Here is a 20,244-nt window from a genome sequence, read left to right as displayed (position 1 = left end):
CAAACTTTGAGGAACGTCCCCAGTGGGCAAGGGGAACAGTTAATGTAAACTTAAATGTTAAACTTAAAAGACAGTAAAATGGGACACAATCCCCATTCATTTGGCAATGTGGGTATCTCCAAAAGTAGCTGTTAGTTTAAAAAACTGGGTACACTTCATTTCCCAAAAGCAATGCAGATAAATGTATGGGATAATTGGAAAAATTGTCATAGAACTGCTCAGAGAAAAGTTAGCTCTTTAATTCAGATATCTCAGGGTTGTAACACATTGTATTTATCCAGTTAACAATGCCTCTTGCTTTTTAGAAGGGATGAAATTAGTCAGTGACAACAAATGGCTTTCTAGAGAAACTTTCCTTTTGGGCCAATGTTTAGGCCTACAAGGATTCAAAGAGGCCTTCAAAGCCTTGTAAATAGCAGGTTCCAAAGGTTTTCAGCACTAGCCCTTCTGTCCTAAACACAATGTCAAACTCATAAAATCTGTCATGTTACCTTTTATATTTTGAAATATGGAAACATATTTAAAATAATCTTTTTTTTAAAAGATGAGGACATACAGTCATGCTTATATTTTTTTATTTTTATCTTTTTAAAGATTTATTTTATTTATTTCTCTCCCCTTCCCCCTCCACCCCCACCCCAGTTGTCTGTTCTCTGTGTCCATTAGCTGTGTGTTCTTCCTTTTTTGTCCACTTCTGTTATCAGCGGCACAGGAATCTGTGTTTCTTTTTGTTGCGTCATCTTGCTATGTCAGCTCTCCTTGTGTGCAGCGCCATTCTTGGGCAGGGTGCACTTTCTTTCATTCTAGGCAGCTCTCCTTACAGGGCGCACTCCTTGCGCGTGGGGCTCCCCTACGCGGGGGACACCCCTGCGTGGCAGGGCACTCCTTGCGCGCATCAGCACTGCGCATGGGCCAGCTCCACACGGGTCAGGGAGGCCCGGGGTTTGATCCGCGAACCTCCCAGGTGGTAGACGGACGCCCTCACCACTGGGCCAAGTCTGCTTCCCTTAAATATTCTTAAGGTATTTATTTATTAAAACCTTCTTTACCAAGATTTCACATTAGCTTAAAATTCAGTTCAGTCTTTCTGTTTCTCTATGGAGATCTCCACTTCAATGTATTATATTAAAACACCTTCTCCAGCAATAATTGTTTCCAGCAACCACACTCTGAAACCCATGGTCAGCCTCTTTGTTCCCTAGGTGAACCAACTTGATGTTAATACTGCTGTGCTACAAGGTAAAGGCTCCCAACTCATAATTAATGGGAAAGGAGTGAAATTTCTGCAAAGTGTACTTTAAAAAAAAAAAATGTTTAATGAAGGGTATTTATTGGGGTAGAAGCTTACAGTTACCAGGCCATAAAGCATAAGTTACTTTCTTTTTTTTTTTTTTTGGCATTTTGATGAATAAATTTTATTAGCATTTATTTATGTAAACAAATAGTTTCCAACAAAGGCATAATCTCACAACATAAATATAATAAAAACTACATTTAATCATATGCACTATTTCTTGGATAACATAGAAAATATTTCAGTGCCTGAAGCTCTTACTTCCAGCAACACTTATTGTAACATAGACCCATACTCCCTCTGCTATTTCAACTTTTCTCTCTTCTCTGCAACCCCAGGTACCTGCACTGCATATACATATTTATATAACCTGGTCTCTGGTTAGTTGCTTTCTATCACAAAGGTAAGGAACATGTAGAAACAGTCCCAATATAAAGCTGCACATTCATGAGGAGAATATTTGCTGTCAAATTTCTCCAAATATTTTTAAATAGACCATATCCATGCTTGAAGGTGGAATTGAGTCAGTCTTCAAAAGATGGCTCTGAGCCCACCTTTGAGAGATAGATAAGCCTTCACAACACAGAGAAAACTGTGAGCAAAAAGAGAGGGCAAGAAATTATAAATTATGTAGTGCTGTAGAAAGTAGTTTATTTTTTCATGGGTGTAGAGCACAAGTAAGAAAACATAAAAAATAAAATTACAAAGGAAACTTGCAGGTATCCAGTATCCTGTGGAAGAGTTTGTGTTCTAGATGATATAAGTTACTTTCCTCACCAAAGTCTTTTGCCACCTGTTAGAGCAAGATGGCTGCCAACACCTGCCAGGATTCAGGCTTCCTGTGTTCCTCTCCTCCTGGGGCTTGTTTGTCTCCAGTCTCAGGGTTCCTCTCTTCCAGGGCTTGCTTCTCTTTCCTCACAACCAACCTCCTCTGTGTGCTTCCTTCCCTGGGCTCCAGCTGAAGACTCCAAACTCCCTTCTCTCTGGTGCAGTTTCTCTGTGAGTCTTCTCCTAGTACTAATGACAATGCCCAATCAAAGCCTTAATCTTTATTTAATCAAGTAAAAGTGAAACCTCTGAATCCAATATGCTATAATACGCCTGGAGGGGCAGACCAGTTTACAAACATCCAATATCTATTTTTGGAATTCATAAATTATATCAGACTGCTACACCCCACCCTCTGGATTCCAAAAAAAATTTACATTATTAAAAAAAAAACTTAAATCAGTAGCAATGCTAATTATAGAATCACATTGCAATCAGTTTAAAGAAATAAAGTGCACTTTTTAAAAAAAATAATATATTTATTAAGATTTTATTTATTTCTCTTCCCTTCCCCCCAACCCCTGTGTGTCTATTTTGCTGTGTGTTCTTTCTTTGTCCGTTTCTGTTGTTGTCAGCGGCACGGGAATCTGTGTTTCTTTTTGTTGCATCATCTTGTTATCTCAGCTCTCCGTGTGTGCAGCGCCATTCCTGGGCAGGCTGCGCTTTCTTTCGTGCTGGGTGGCTTTCCTTACAAGGCACACTCCCTGTGCGTGGGGCTTCCCTACATCCCTGCATGGCAGGGCATTCCTTGCGCGCATCAGCACTGCGTGTGGGCCAGCTCCAGAAGGGTCAAGGAGGCCTGGGGTTTGAACCGGGGACCTCCCATGTGGTAGACGGATGCCCTAACCACTGGGTCAAGTCCGCCGCCATTAAGTGCACTTTTTAAGAGGTACTTTTTGCTTATGAAAAGAAACCAGTGAGTCCTCTAAGAATAATAAAAGGCAGTATTTTACAGCTGAGCACATGATTTGGAGTGAAGAATTCAGATGTTGCTCTACTGGTCCAGGTTGTTAATACTCTTCTTGCTCCTGGGGCTACCTTCATCGGGTATCACAAAGCTGTCATGTGTGGCATGGAGAATGTCCATAATCCTCTGCCATACAGGGTCATTTCCCCCCCTATTCTCCTGGCAAATCAATTCAATGTTTCTTAATTTTCCAAAGTAGAAATCTGTCTCCAAGCCCTCAATGGTAAGTTTCAATACATTGACCTACCACATCAATTCAGCTGCTTCATCATCCCCATTTCCCACACCAGGACTGGTTCTCACCACACCTAGGCCAGCCTTAGGAGATGCAGTAATTCTCTGTTGACATGGGCCTCTGTGGAGCTGCACTGCTAAAGCTGAGAAGTTTCTTCGGTTTATTCAGAGCTGGAACAACAAGGGAGGGAGCATTGCCATTTCTTGACTTTGTCCAGCAGCGATAAGATCAGAGTCTTTTTCATCATAGTTTGTACCGAAAAACTTCTTGAACCATGGAATAAATTCAAAATTGTCCTGAAACTTCCCTTTTGCTAATTTATTCACAGGAATTATTTTGTCAACACCCATTCTCTTAAAACCTGCTTGTAGTATTTTGAAGTTCTGGATATGTTCCTGTTCTAACTTATCTTGGAATTTCACGTTCTTCAAGGCAATGGAGTCAGGAAATAGCATGTCCATAAACTGACAATAGGCAGACTCTGGGCACAAGTGTTCAATCTTTGTCAAATTCAGCTGCAGAGTCTTGTTAATCCATGTCAGCATATGTTGATTTATTTTATCGCTGGTTATTGATGTCACTGCCATCTTCAGCTCTTAGTAGGACAGTGTCTATTGCCCATGCCCAGCCATCATTATTACATTCTTAGCTGATGATTTCTGATTTGTCATTCAGGTGAGCTCAGAGCAGAGCAGAGGTTCAATGGATTGATCAGTCCAGCTAATTAGTTTATCCAAATGTCTGCTTGACAGCTTTCACTGGGATGTCTAATACACATCTCCAATATGTGATTCGAAACAAAACTGATCTCTTTCCCCAACCCACCAGCATTCTCTCTCCGCAAATCTGCCTCTCCAGAAGCCTTCCTCATCTCAGTAAGTGGCAATTCCAACTTCTCAATTACTGAGACCAAAAACCTGAAGTCATCTTCATCTCCTTACTTCAAACATCTAATTATTCAGCATATTCCTCAGCTCTACCTGCTACATATATACCAGTAATCATGCTCTTTCTTACCATTCCACTGCTATTACTCTAATCCAAGTCATCATTTCTACCTTGAATTTTTACAGTGGCCCCTTAAATGGTCTCTCTATTCTTGCTCCGCCTCCTCAAGTTTATTTTCAACATAACATTGTTATCACTACTTCTGCAGCTCCATCTCCTACTGCTCTTTCCTTCCCTTTGTTCCAGCCAGCCTGGCTCCAGGCTAATCCTCTAATGTGTCAAGGGGAGTCTTGTGTGAGGGCCTGTGCACTGGGTATTTCCTGCTCTCCCAGCTGTTTACATGGCTCACACTGGCATTTTCTGCAAGTATTACCAAAACAGCGTATTTTCCTTTTCCACCCAAAGAGAAATAGGACCCGTCACCCCTGAACCATGTCCATTACCCCACTTTGTTCTTTTCCATGGCAATGATCACCACCATCCTGATATACTAGAGATCATTATCTGTGTTCCTTTAATAGGATGTACATTCCTTGGAGGGCAGGGAGGAGAGGAGTCTGGGTGTTTTGCTCACTTTTGTATTTCTAGGGCCCAGAGCACTGCCTGGCACAGGATAGGTGCTCGATTATTTGCATTATGAAGGATGCAAGTCAGGAGTTCTGGGAAAAATCATCAGAAGACAAGGCCCAACTCCCAGAGGCCCTCTTACCCACACCTTAATGGAAGGATCCTGAGCACCCCCAGAAGGGCTGCACACCTCTTCTATATTGAACATGTCTGCTCCTAGCAGAAGCACATGGTAGCACCAGTCCTAGTGAGGTGTAGGCGCCCAGGGGAGAACGCGAGCCGCACCACAGAGCCTGGCCAGTCAAGGAGAAGAGACTCTCCGCAGGTGGGAAGGATAAGCAGGCCCGTCGCCCAGGAGTCCTTTTCCCTTTTTTCGCTCTGCTCCCAGGCGGATGAGGAAGAGTAGGGGTAAAGGGCCAAAGAATGGGTTCCTCTTCTCATCAAGCAGCAAGTACTTGCTGAGCCTTTCTTTTTGCTTTTTGATTCAAGGCTTTCAGCTCTGGGATTTAACCTTTGCCACTGTGACCAAAGGTATAGAATGATCCTATTAATACGCTTTACCCTCTATAAAAGAGGAAGTTGGATTCTGTGAGAGCGCTGCCAGCGCCCGTATTCTGTGTTGAAGACAAGAAAGGGATGCAGAACGTGGCCCCAGGCCTGTGAGGCAGATCCAAGTGTGGGGGCGGGGATAACGCAGCCGGCTGCCCTGGCCTGGACGCGGGCGGTGCAAGTGGCGCCTTCGGGTATGTGTTCCCCGGCTACCCGGGAAGGCCAGAGCCGGAGTATGCACGTGGGTAATGGATACACTCGGATTGGAGAACTAGCGCTGTCTTTAACTCACGTGCAGTTCCCACTTCTTAAAGTGGTATGAATATAGGCCCTTTAACCAGAGGTCTGAGGGTATAGAAATTCTAACCAAGTTGAGGAATGTGTCTCTCGTCTCAGCCCTGGAACAGGTTTTGTTAGTCCTTCAATCATAAGCTATTTCCTCCACCTGCTCCCAGCCGCTATTTCTCCTCGGTAAGTCGTCCGACCCCACTCCCAACTTGAAAACGAAATAAACCACCCAAATATATTTCAGACCCTATGCACCACGCTACAAGTTTCTCTCTACCCACTTCTTCTGGCAAACCTCTAGAAATAATAGAGGGCATGTTTGCTCACCACATTGGTCACCTTCTAACCCCTAGTAGGGAGGCTTTGCCACTCCCACACTCTTCCCCAGCAGTGACATAAAATTGCTCTTTCTGTGGAGGTTACTGGTGACCTCCTGCATGCTAAAGTCGAATACATTTGGCGGGCATTCATTTCTTTATCTCTTTGGTATTTGACAATTATTGCCTTCCCTTTTTTCCCTTTTCTATTTTTTCATTTATTTAAATAATGTATTATGATTAATGAAAATTGCCATAAACTGTCCTGAATTCAAACTACGACTGTGGTTAATATTTTGATGTTTTTTTAATCTGTTTTTTTCTGCATAGGTTTTAACTTCTTAGTTGTAATTTTCATATTCCTGCCATCTTTTATTGATCTTCCACTTGTGGTATCTTCATGAATAGACCATTTTAATGATGGGGAAAAATCAAGAGAATGTGCCTTCATTTTCTTAATCCTAATTGTATTAAGCTGTGATAGTTAATTGCTTTTCTAAATAAAAGCCTTTGTGCACAAAACTTTCTTTTCTATATTTGAGATTCTTTTCATTGGATAATTTCCCAGAGAAGAGGTTACTAATTGAAAAAAATGCATGTTTTTAAAGTTTTCTATAGTTATGGACAAGCAGCTTCCCCAAAAGTGTAGCAATTAACATTTATACCAACAATATCTACTTCATTCCATTTTCATCATCACATAATATTTTTAAAGCTTATTTTTATCATTTTAATAATTGAGAAGAGATATCTCCTGGATTGTATTATTTTTTATACCTGCTAAGTTTGAAATTTTTCTGAAATACTTGTTAACCATTTATAATAATTTTTCCTCTATGAATATGCTATTCACAAAAATACGCTTTGTTGCTTTTCTTATCTATTTGTATTATATCTTTCTGGTGATATGAAACTTTTTAACAAAAACTTTTTAAAACCGTATTTTAGTGTGAACTATAACTCAGAATAAATGTGCAGCTTAATGAATGTGATGTGATACACATCAATGTAAACCATCACAAGGTCAAGGACTTGAACATCCCCAGGGCCCTAGAGGCCTCAGGTGCACCTTCTTGTCAGTGGCATAGGAATCTGTTTCTTTTTGTTGCACCATCTTATGTCAGTTCTCCGTGTGTGTGGTGCCATTCCTGGGCAGGCTGCACTTTCTTTCGCACTGGGCGGCTCTCCTTAGGGGGCGCACTCTTTGTGCATGGGGCTCCCCTACACAGGGACACCCCTGCTTGGCAGGGCACTCCTTGCGTGCATCAGCACTGCAAATGGACCAGCTCCACACGGGTCAAGGAGGCCTGGGGTTTGAACTGCAGACCTCCCATGTGGTAGACAGACGCCCTAACCACTAGGCTAAGTCTGCTTCCCGCATTACTTCTTTAATCCCTACAACTCTAAGAGGAAGTTACTATTGTTATTCCATCTTTACAGATACGGAAATTGTATCCAAATGCTGTGCTTATTGGCTTTAGCAAGAGGGTAGTGATTGCTGAGAGTTATCTCGTGGTTGTGGTGGCAAGAACTTGATTGCATTAGATCGAGGAGGTTTAATAGGAGGGAAGGTACAGAAAACTCTGAAGGAATTTGACTATAAAGATGGGATGAGGAGAAAGGGGATGATATTTGAAAGAATGAAGTAGATTTGAGAATGTTAAAATGTTAATGAGAAGGTTTTGGAAGAGTGAGTAACTGAAGATAGGGAAGGAAAAAGGGATCATAAATGGATTAAGTCCCTGTGGGAACAGTTGCTGAATGAGGTCCAGATGCCAGGTAGAGGGACGAGAGCCCTCTTTCTTTGTTACAGGAAAGAAAAAGAAAAAGACCTGCATTTGGTGATATCTATCTGTAAATTTCTGGATAGGAAGTTGAGAGAGTTGGATGCTGTACCTCATTTTTCCTCACAATATTCCATTATGTCCTGAAGAAATTTCAGTATTCCTTTCCTTTAAGTTTCCTAAAATCTATTCCTCTTGCTTCATTTTAAAAAATACTACAGAATCTGCTTTTGTTGCATCCTTATCTGTATTCTACACCACGTCTTCAGTGATAGATCAATTCCTATAGAATAAGGTCCTGAGATACTGTGTAATTTTTGAGATAATTCACTTTGGTTTGAGAAGTAATCTCTCCCTTTTTTACATGTTTATTTTCCATATACATATTTCCTTTCCAATCCCACTAACACGCATACGGGAAAGTATCATGAAAGAGGGGAAAGGGCAGGGGCTTTGGAGAAAGTTTTAGGTTGACTCTCAGCTGAATTACTTGGTTTCTCTGTCTTGTTAGGCAAACCACTAAAGAGGAGATGAACTTGAGGATGAGGGGGAGAGGGTAGTCTGAGTGATTAACTAGAGTGCTCATGCTGGATAAGAAGTGGAATGAGGTCTTAAAATAGCTGGTAAGGGAGAAATGCAGGGCTCAAAAGACTAGGATTTGATGGGGTTTGAAGAACTGTAGTGGGGAGAGCGGACATGAGTCTACTGAATAGATGGGAAGGTATTATTAGAGAATTGGTTATAGAGTTTGCAGTTTAAGTATTTGAGCAGTTTGAAATAAGAGCATTGGACTGAAATCTTGGAGTGAAATAACATCATGGGAGTTTGGGTCAAGGATATGAAACACTGCTGTTTTGGATATGGACTTTAAACTTGAACTCAACCAGAATTACTGTAATGTTAGGGAGTGGGTGTGAAAGGAGCTTGGAACACAGAACCTCAATGACTACATATGGATTTGTGACCAGAGATGAGGTAGAGGGTGACCTATTCCAATTGCATGTACTTCAAGAGTAATATGTTGGGAGACATGCAATAACAATGCTTTCTAGGCTATGAATATATGTTGGTTGTTGGTGGAGGAGGGAAGGGAGGGATGAAAAAAGTTACCAATACTTAATAGGAACCTGTTATGTTCCAGGTGATATATGAACTCTGATTCTCACTACAGGTATCTGAGGTTGGCTCTGGTATCCCTACTTTACAGAAAAGTAAACTGAGATTCAGAGAATAGAAGTGATTTATTTATTTCTTACAGTTTATAAGTCATGCAGATGGGAGTAAATCCTGGGAGGGTGGAAGAAATTACACAGTAGAGTTGTCTATATTAGAGAAATGGTTTATGATAGAGGACATTAGATCAATGCAGAGCCTATTATAGTTGGCTTTAAGAAATATATGTTGAGCAAACCTATACTTTATAGGTAATTCATTTGTTATTCTTCCACAGGTCCCATTTATTCCTTGTGATTCACATTCTTATGGTTTTCCTCATTGAAGCCTGAGGACTGATCCTTAGGACAAGGATTTGTTGTCTTCCTTCTTTTCTGATTTTGGACTGCTGCTATATTTGGAGGAACTGGACAAAGAGGAATTAAATAAATTCAGGTTGCTTCCAAGGAATGAGAACATGGAACCTGGGTCCTGCCAGATATCCTGGACTGAAATGAAGAATGCCAAGTGACAGAATCTCGCTAATTTGATGATCAAGTATTATCCAAGAAAGCAGGCCTGGGGTGTGGCCCTCAAAATCTTTAGCAAGATGAACTGGAAGGATTTGTGTGAGAGATCTAAAGCAGAAATGAACTGTGAATGATGCTAGGGAGGAGTTAGGATTTCCTGTAATCCATTGGAATAATGCTATATAAAAGACACTTTGGGATTAAACTACTGTGGGACAGAAGCCCATGGTGGCCACTTATATTAGGAGCTTCTTGGATCATTTAAGGACCGCTGGGCAAGACAGTTTCGAGTTCTGTTATTCAGTCTGGCTCTTTAATAGGGGGCAACTCATCCATCTTGTGCCAGTCAGAGTGATTAAAGGAGTTGAATGAAAGAAATTGTCCCATCTAGTGTGCCTTAGCCTAAACTCTAGCTAATATCATAGGTTAGTCTAAATATTGAACAATCTCAAATATGATATAACTGCTGAAATATGAGGAATGGTCTATAAATAATTAAGGAGTATAAGATAAGGCAGTGTTTTTAGTCATTCCCTGGTATGGAATTTTGTAGACTCATTGTACCTAAAATTCCTTACTCATATACATGTACACCTGTGCAGAGTAAAGCCTCACCATAACCCTGTGAGATCAGTGTAGACAAGGAGGCTTAGACTAGACCATTTGACTTAGAGTTACAGACTGAGGAGCATAACGAGTTTTCCTACTTCAAGACTGTTTGGGTACCACATCATTTGTTCCCTCAGCTGAACTAGTAATGTATGAGACTGTTGGCTGTAGTTTTACCAGACCTAGTTGGTCAGAATTGAACCACCAAGATAAGGACACTGGCCACCATTCTGGCCATCACCAAAGCTCCTCCCCTTGTTCTTGGTAAATCCATGATCCTGTTGGGGTGGGCTCTCCTTTCTCACATTGCAGGGACAACCCAGACTGTGGGACCAGAGGACACCAAGTCCAGAGATGCACAGGGAGATCTGGATGCAGTGCTGGGTGAGTAAATGGGCTTTTTGTCAAATTTGGGAGGAGTTCAAGCCTTTGTTCACCTCTGGTTAACAATTTATAATATATTACCTATTCCCTAAACACCTCTCAAAATGAGTCAACACAACCGACTCTTTTATCAGAGTCATAATCAAGACCATGTTAATTCATGGTCTCAGGCAAACAGTATTTGAAATTCTCAGGTGAAAACTGACAGCCTAATGAACAAAGGTGTATTTATGTCATGTCTGTTCTTATATACTAAAGTCCCTGAGTTAGCAGGACCATTCGTTTTGTTACATCTATTCCCTCCCTGTAGAGGTGCTGCTATAATTGAGTTCCAGGGGTGGTATCAACTAGCCCATATAAAATCTACTTTCTTAAACCAGGTCTTCTTGGTCTTAATCTAATACCATTTCCATTTTCTCTACTTGGTTTTGAATTCTACATAATTGAATTCCAGTTTGTATATAAGTGGACTTAGAGTAGAAAGAAAACCTTCATTTTTAACCCAGCTATACTACCTTTTAGCTGGCCACATTTATTCATTGAATAAATAATTAAGATTCTACTTCATTAATAAATAAAAACTGCTTATTATACTAAATGATATTGAAGATAACTTCCAACTTTTACCTTAATTTTTGATTCAATATAAGGAAATTTATTCTTGTAGTAGAACTGGCCATAAAATTAGAAAACCAGGCTTCCATTTATATAGAAATTTACTCGTAGAAAATTGAGAGGACAGGTAAAAGCATATAGAAGAAAGTAAAAACCACATTTATAATCCCAAATTTCTTTTAAGCAATCAGTCTCTACTAAGGCCCAGTAGCATGAGAAAAGCTGTTTCTCAAAAGGAAAGTAGTTATCTGCAGAGAATGGCAGGGCTTTGCTCCAAAATCCTGAGTCTTCATTGTAATTCTCCTGTAGGGCCAGCCAGAGGCTACGAATGCCATCTATATTTGACACTGACACTCACTTCCAGAACCATTGTATCTGCTGGATCATATACCCAAGTAGAGCAGCTTGCTCAGCAGTCTGGACCTGTCTGCGAGCCTCCTCTTGTTCCAATACCTACTCAAAACTAGGAGCTTCTCTGGTCACTCAGTGAGTGGGCTGGAGTAGCACAACCAAATGAGGAATATGTTGTCTTAAAAATCCAGAGAGGCTAACTGGGCATTGTGCCTCTTTTTTGGTAGTAGAAGGGGCCAGATGCAAAAACTTATCTTTCACTTTAGAAGGGATACATCAATATGCTCACACCACTGGACACCTAGAAATTTCACCAAAGTGGAAGGCCCCTGTATTTTTTGGGGGGTTTATCTCCCATCCTCTAACATACAAATGCCTTACCAATAAGTCTAGAGTAGTTGTCATGTCTTACTCACCAGATCCAATCAATATATCATCAATATAATTGACCAGGATGATATCTTGTGGGAGGAAGAGATGATAAAGTTTCCTATGGACAATATTATGACATAGGGCTGGAGACATGATGTATTTTGCTGGCCTTGCTAGCTGAAAGCACACTGTTTCTGGTGGTCCTTACTAATAGCAATTGAGGAAAAAGCATTTGCTATATCAAAAGCTGTGTACCAGGTACCAAAGGATATGTTGATTTGCTCAAGCAATGGTACCACATCTGGAACAGCAGTTGCAATTGGAGTCACCTCCTGCTTAAGTTTATGAATATCCACCATCATCCTCCAAGTTCCATCTGTTTTCTACATAGGCCAAAAAGGAGAATTGAATGGGGATGTAGTGGAAATGACCAACCCTATGTCCTACAAGCCCTTTTTGGTGGCACTGATCTCTCCAGGAATCTGGTATTGGTTTTAATTTATTATTTTGCTAGGTAGGGCCAATTCTAGTAGCTTCTACTTAGACTTCTTTTTTTTAAAAAAATTTTTAAAGAAGCTTTAGATTACATAAATGTTGCATAAAATACATGGGGGAATCTCATATACACCATCCCCTCTCCCTCCCCTACTTTCCCACATTAACAACAACTTTCATTAGTGTGGTACATTTGTTACAATTGATGAACACATACTGAAGCATTGCTACAAACCATGGTCTATAGTTTACATTATAGTTTACACTTTGCCCCACACAATCTTATAGGTTGACAAAATGGATAATGGCCTGCATCCATCATTGCAATGTCATGTAGGACAATTCTAATAGCCCTCACTCCACAAGTCAGAGAACCAATGTGGGGATTCTGTGAGTTGCTGAGTATGCCCATTTAAATTATGCATTCTGGAACTGGGGAAATAACCACAGAATGGATCTGGGGACCCACAGGACCCACTATGAGGCAGAACTGAGCTACAAATTCATTGATCACCTGAACTCCATAAGCCCCACATTGACTGGTGGACTGGTGATGTTTTGGAATGACCGGTCTCCTAGAATTAATGTAAATTCTGAAAATTTAGCAATTCCTGAAATGTGTTATCACTTCCTTTTCCCCAGTGCACAGTTACCCTGGTAAAAGGCCATAGGTATCTTTGGGGAAGTCTGAGATGAAGATTATCAGTATAGATTTTTGGCAGGGAAATAGGGTCCTTCCCCAAGGGAACAGATATTTCCCCTCATTTAAGGTGCTCTGGGTCTGTAAACTGCCTGAAATCTGGGAATTGATTAAGGGGCTGTGGTTGTCTCCTCTGACAAGATTCAAAGGCACTAATGACTTTATTTCCAATGATCAAGATGCCAATGATAGTCAATGGCATGCATTGCAATAGAGATACACAAAATATCACCACTGGATATGGCTACTCACATGTGTAAGAGGCAAGGCTGTAGATGAGAGTGTTTGTGATACCTTAATAAGGTTTTGTGGAATTAAAAGGTATGCTGATGTTGGCTGGTGGTTTCTAAATAAGATGGATAGAGTTATAAAAAAAAGGGATGAGCTGAAAGCTTCAATTTGCAACTTAAGGGCTGCATGAAGGATGTGAAAGTTTCTGTGTGTACCCTGAAAAAAAATCGTTTCCTGCAGCCACAGACTTGAGATCTCTGAAAACCAAAATCTCATTGTGCAAGTAGCAGAGTTAAACCAAAAACTAAAATCTCAGTTTTGTAGGCTGTCTGCTGTTAAAGTGAGGGCATTGATTGGAAAGGCATGGGATCCTGAAAACGTGAATGGAAACATATGGATTGATAATGATGGCAGTGGGGACAATGAAACCCTAAATTCTGCTGACACTTTGAGAGATAACTGGTAATGGACTGTCCTGAGGAAATAGCTTCCAGACCACCAGTCTGATATGTTTTCATTTTCATTCACCTCCAGTTATTTATTGATTTCTCTCACAATTTCTTCTTTGACCACTGAATATTTTAAGTGTGTTGTTTAATCTCCATATATTTGTGAATTTTCCCTTTCTATATTTCCAGTTTTATTCCATTATTTTCAGAGAAGGGCTTTGTATAATTTGGATTTTGTTAAATTTATTGAGATCTGTTTTATGATCCAATTTTATGTATGATTTATCCTGGAAAAAGACTTATGAGTACTTGAGAAGAATGTATATCCTGCTGTTTTGGGGTGCAGTGTTCTGTATATGTCCATTAGGTTTCATTCAGTTATCATAATATTCAAGGTCTCTGTTTCGTTATTGATCCTTTGCAAGATGCTCTATTCAATAGTAAGAGTGGCGTATTAAAGTCTCCAACTATTATTATAGAGGCATCTATTTTCCCTTTCAGTTTTGCCAGTGTTTGCCTCATGTAAATGGGTTATCCTGGTTAGATGTATATACATTTATGATGTATATACATTTATTTCTTCCTGGTGAGTTGACCCATTTATTAATATACAATGTCCTTCCTTATCTCTAATAACATTTTTAATTTAAAGTCTGTTTTATCTAAGTATAGCTACTCCAGATTTTTTTTGGTTACTGAATGCATGGAATATCTTTATCTAGACCTACACTTTCAATCTATTAGTATCCTTAGGTCTAAGGTGAGTATCTTGCAACAGCATATAGATGGCTTTTACTTTCTTATCCATTCCTGCAGTGTCTTTTGATTGGGGAGTTTAATCCATTGACATTCAATATTATTACTGTAAAAGTTCACCAATTTTGACCTTCTGTTTTATCTACCATATCTTATTTTTACCACTTTTTTTTAATACTTTTAATTACTTTTACTATATAATCTTCACTTCTAGGCTCTCTTCCAAGCCTCTCTCTCCTGTCTTTCCTTTTCAGGCTGTAGCACTCCCTTTAGTATTTCCTGCAAAGCTGGTCTCTTGGTTACAGACTCTCTCAGTTTCTGTTTATCTGTGAATATCTAAAGTTGCTCTCATTTTTGAAAGAAATCTGGCTGGATATAAGATTCTTGGCTGGCAGTTTTTCTCTTTCAGTATCTTAAATATATCATACCACTGCATTCTTGTCTCCATGGTTTCTGAGGAGAAATCAGCCCTTAATCTTTCTTGGTATCCCTTTATGTGTTGCATCACTTTTCTCTTGCTGCTCTCAGGATTCTCTTTATCTTTGGCATTTGACATTCTGATTAGTATGTGTCTTGGTGTAGGTCTATCCAGATTTATTCAGATGGGAGTATGTTGTCCTTCTTGTACATGGATATCTATGTCCATCAATAGATTTGGAAAATTTTCTATGCTATTTCCTCAAATATTCCTTCTGCCCTTTTTCCCTTTTCTCCCTCTGAGACTCCCATGAAATGTGTGTTTCTACATCTCTTGCTGTCATTTAGTTCCCTGAGACCCTATTCAGTCTTTTCTATTCACTTTTTTCTTGTGTATTCATTTTCTGAGGACCTGTCTTTAAACTCACTGATCCTTTCTTCTGCCTCTTTAAATCTGTTATATGCCTCCAGTGTATTTTTAATTTCAAACATTGTGTCTTTCCCATAAGATCTGGTATTTTCCATGTATTCTTTTAAGAGATATAGATTGCTTGTAAACTGGTCTGTTCCTCTGAGCACAATACCCTTTGATTAATTTAAATCATTTGATTAAATCAAGGTAGGGCTTTGATTCAACCACATCACTAGGGTGACTCAATTTTGAGTCCCTGCAGCCCTGGGGAGAGATGAGCAATTTTGCCTGATAGTTTACAGCTGAAGAGAACAGGGCAGCTAAGCCCTATGTCAGCCTACAGCTGAGATCTGAAGGAGTGAGCTCACAGAGTCTTAAGAAGAAAGAGGAAGGTTGAACCCTCGTAGTTATTTCCCATCATCTTTCTTCAACATGTGGCAACTAACTTTAGGTGAGAAAGTACCCCTTATAGGAAGCAGATGTGGCTCAAGCAATTGGGCTCCTGTCTACCATATAAGAGGTCCAGGGTTTGATTCCTGGGGCCTCCTGGTGAAGACAAACTGGCCTGAGTGGAGAGCTGGCCCACATGGAGTGCCAGTCTGCACAGAGTACTGGCCTGTGTGGAGAGCTGACCTGCATGGTGTGCTGACCCATGCAGGAGTGCTGGCCCATCCATAGAGCTGATGCAGCAAGATGACACAACAAAAAGAAACACAGGGGAGAGATAATAAGAGACACAGCAGACCAGAGAGCTGAGGTGGTGCAAGAGATTGAGCACCTCTCTTCCATTCTAGAAGGTCCCAGGATCGGTTCCTGGTGCCACCTAAAAAAGAAGACCGTCAGACAGAAGAACACATAGCAAATGGACACAGAGAGCAGACAGCAAGCGCAAAAACAATGAGGGGTAGGGGAAGAAATAAATATATCTTAAAAAAAAAAAAGAGCACTAGAAAGTACCTCTTATGGTACCTTGAGTTCGTCTCTTTAGGGCCTTGTAACTAAGTTTTACCCCAAATAAACACCCTTTATAAAAGCCAACAGATTTCTGGTACTTTGCACCAGCATCCCTTTTGGCTAATACAGCTTTCTAATTTTTCTTTGTGCTCATCTACTGTCTTCTTAATATCCCTTATCTCATTAGCCATCTCATTTAATTTATTAAGGAGATTTAGTTGAACATCTGTGATTAGTTGTCTCAATTCCATTGTCATCTGGAAGCATAGATTATTTCTATGACTGGACCATATCTAATTTATAAAAAGGCTAATCATTTATATAACTCATATTTTAAGCCATATATTTATTCACATGCCCTTAAATATTAATATAAGTAATAATTATGTGACCTAGAAGGCAAGTGTAAGAGATACTGGAAATTCAGACTTCTTGATAAGAAAATAGAAAGCCTTGTGTATTCTAAACTGCCATATTTGCATTTTTATTTCTCATTGTGATAAAGCCAAGGAGAAGGTATATAGCCATCTTTAAAATCTCAAATTACAGAGCAAATTAATTTATCAAAGAATTTACCTTGATTTAGAAAAGGCCCATGAAGCCTATCCTATTAATCTAAGGTTCTTCTCTTAGAAACACTGTTCTTCCATTCCCTGTGTTATGTTCACATTGATTCTCAGGGAACAGACGGCTTCTGCAACCATACTGCTGCAGTAGCAACTCCCTCCTACCATCTCTCATTTTTAATTCATATCAGAAAAATCTCAGCCTCAATAGCAGAAAAAAATTATGAAATTCTTGGGCAACCTATAAATAACCTAGCAGACATTATGAGAAGAGAAAAATCCATGCATACAGTAGTGCTGAGCTCCTAGAGAGAAGAGCTCATCCTCAGGGCAGCATTTCTTCCTTGCTGAGGAACGGCAGCTTTCTCAAGTACAAATAAACAAACAAAAAAATAAATATATAAATGACTGAGCCTCAGTTCTCTGATCCTACCTAGTCCACAAGCAGCACAAAAGAGCTCATCCTGCTGGGCCTCAACTCATAAAGAAAATTCAAGTATTTTGCTCAGACCAAGAGATGCTTATTCAAGGTAGATGGAATGTGGTTTCTTCCTCTGAGTCAACTGCCAGGGATTCATCCTTTAGGACCACCTTATGGACCACACCCATGATGGCTGAGCAGAACCACAGGCAGCAATCAATAAGAACAAAATCAAAATCATAATTCACTTGCTTTTAAGTGACTTTGTAATCCTTCAAAAGGCCTTGTTTTAATAGTACAATTAAGAGAGAGTTTGGCAGTTAGTTTTGTTGGCTCATATTTAGAGTCAGTGTGGAAACACCATTCTCAGCTCTTACCTCCCCTTTGATTTAATCATTGATAAATGGTGTTATATATTAATATAAATGAGAAAAGACCTCAAAATTCTAGAAATAACAAGAAAACAGTTATATTTATTACCTCATATATGTAAAAGAAGGGGAGAGTGCCAATGATCTTTTTTTCTGATTTGATAAAATTCTTCTCATTTTAACATTCAAGAATTCAGAAATGGCAATTTAAATTTTACAAAGCTAACAATGGTAGATTGAGTGATAGAGCCAGAAAAGATATGTTCTTAATCTTAATCTCATTCCTGTGGGTGTGAACCCGTTGTAAATAGGATCTCTAGAAGATGTTATTTTAGTTGAGACATAGCCCAACAGAATGACAGTGGGCCATAATCTGATTATTGGAATCCTTTATTAACAGAAGAAATTCAGATATAGAAAAAGCCACAGGGAGGAGCCAGAAGCTAGAAGTGAGCTGGAACCTGGAGAGAAGGGAGAAGACATAGTCATGTGAAGGGAAAGCCAAGGAACCCCAAGGACTGCCAGCTGGTCAGAACACTTCCAGCCTCTGAAACCATGAAACAATAAATTCCCATTGTTTAAGCAACCCAAAGCAGTCTGAAAACTAAGATAGTAACATTATTAAGTAACAGTTAAGAATTGTTTCACAGGATATAGCTACCATTTCCAAAGTCCAGGTATCTTATGAGAACTTGTTTATGATGAGACAAAATAAAACAAAAAATCTGTTCTTGCAATATATTTCCTAACTTGTAATAGTATCAGCTTTTCTCTGCAGCTGCAGGGTTAGAGGAAACACTTTGTTCTTCTGAGGCTGAGATTTCTTTCACCAAAAGTTAGGAGGTCCCTCTTGACATAGATGTGCAATGGACACAACCAATCCAAGGTCCACAGAGAAAATGGGGCATTGGTGTGGGAAAAGTGGCCATGGTGGCTGCTGGGTGCGGGGAATGGGAGGAAGAGATGAGATGCAGAGGCGTTTTCAGGACTTGGAGTTGTCCTGGGTGGTGCTTCAGGGACAATAACCGGACACTGTAGATCCTCCCAGGGCCCACTGGATGGAACGTGGGAGAGTATGGGCTATAATGTGGACCATTGACCATGAGGTGCAGCAATGCCCAGAGATGTACTTACCAAATGCAATGGATGTGTCATGATGATGGGAGAGAGTGTTGCTGTGGGGGGAGTGGTGGGGTGGGGGCAGTGGGGTTGAATGGGACCTCATATTTTTTGAATGTAATATTTTTTAAAAATGAATTTAAAAATTAAAAAAAAAAAAAAAGTTAGGAGGTCTATAGCTGAAATCCTGTTAGTTGGCCCTGAGGAAGAAAACCTGAGAAGCTCAAACTTATAATATAGAAAGGAAAAGAGCAAAATAGATTATGAGCAAATGGACTACAGGGTATGGAATAATAGTATCTATAGTAGAAAACATTTAAGATGTTTTCACTATTTTTATTTTTTCCTTTTTAATAAATGGGTTAAAATTTGCAAATAATATTGCCTGTTTTTAATTGCTGATTATTAGTTATTACCTTTCAGATTTGCCCCAAAATATATGCTTTGAATTATTAAATTCAAAGGATCAAAACATTTAAAACACAATAATTAATTCAGTAATTTAATTTACTGTAAGGCAATAAATTTAGCCTCTTGTGTGAAACCTTGTATGATACCTCTCACTCCTGTCTTTCCTTTTCAGGCTATAGCACAGCCTTTAATATTTCTTGCAAAGCTGGTCTCTTGGTTACAAACTCTCTGTTTCTTTTTATCTGTGAATATTCTAAACTTGCCCTCATTTCTTTAAGACTTTCTTGCCAGATATAAGATTTTTGGCTGGAAGTTTTTCTCTTGCAGTATCTTAAATATATCATACCACTGTCTTCTTGCCTCCATGGTTTCTGATGAGAAATCGGCACTTAATCTTATTGGGTATCCCTTATATGTTATGCATTGCTTTTCTCTTGCTGCTCTCAGAATTCTTTGTCTTTGGCATTTAACATTCTGATTAGTATGTTTCTCAGAGTTGGTCTATTCAGATTTATTCGAATGGGAATACGCTGTGCTCCTTGGGCATAAACATCCATATCCTTCAATAGGGTTGGGAAATTTTCTACCATTATTTCTTCAAATATTCCTTCTGCCCCTTTTCCCTTCTCTTCTCCTTCTGGGACACCCATGACACATATGTTTGCACATCTCTTGCTGTCGTTTAGTTCCCTGAGACCCTGTTCAATTTTTTCCCCTTCTTTTCTTCATCTGTTCTTTTGTTGTTCACTTTCAGAGGCCATTCCTTCAAGCTCACCAATCCTTTCTTCTGCCTCCTCAAATCTGTTATTATATGATTCCAGTGTATTTTAATTTCATTTATTGCACCTTTCATTCCCATAAGATCTGCTATTTTTCTATGTATGCTTTCAAATTCTTCTTTGTGCTCGTCCAATATCTTCTTGATATCCATAATCTCTTTTGCCATCTCCTTGAATTAAGAAGGTCTGTTTGAACATCTATGATTGATGTCCCAATTTTATATCACTTGGAGGTTTATCTTGTTCCTTTAACTGGGCCATATCTTCCTGTTTCTTGGTGTGGGATTGTAATTTTGTGTTGGTGTCTTGGCATCTGCCTTACTATTTAATCTGAATGCAATTTCTCTCTTTCATTTAGGACTTTCTTGCCCTT

At 39.6% G+C, this 20,244-nt stretch overlaps 1 long non-coding RNA gene and 1 pseudogene across 1 annotated transcript in view; one reads left to right on the top strand and one right to left on the bottom strand.

Annotated features, from left to right (window-relative positions):
* Positions 1-20,244, top strand: part of LOC139439874 (uncharacterized) — a 64,551-nt gene that overhangs the window by 23,550 nt on the left and 20,757 nt on the right. Inside the window, exon 2 of the long non-coding RNA XR_011649947.1 lies at positions 9,228-10,452. This is a non-coding gene — a long non-coding RNA (uncharacterized lncRNA). The remainder of the gene's footprint in view (positions 1-9,227; positions 10,453-20,244) is intronic.
* Positions 3,117-3,911, bottom strand: LOC101417107 (microtubule-associated protein RP/EB family member 1 pseudogene; annotated as a pseudogene).

The sequence above is a fragment of the Dasypus novemcinctus genome, chromosome 10 (assembly GCF_030445035.2).
Source record: "Dasypus novemcinctus isolate mDasNov1 chromosome 10, mDasNov1.1.hap2, whole genome shotgun sequence".
NCBI classification, from domain to species: Eukaryota; Metazoa; Chordata; class Mammalia; order Cingulata; family Dasypodidae; genus Dasypus; species Dasypus novemcinctus.
This window is presented reverse-complemented; position numbering and strand designations above follow the sequence as displayed.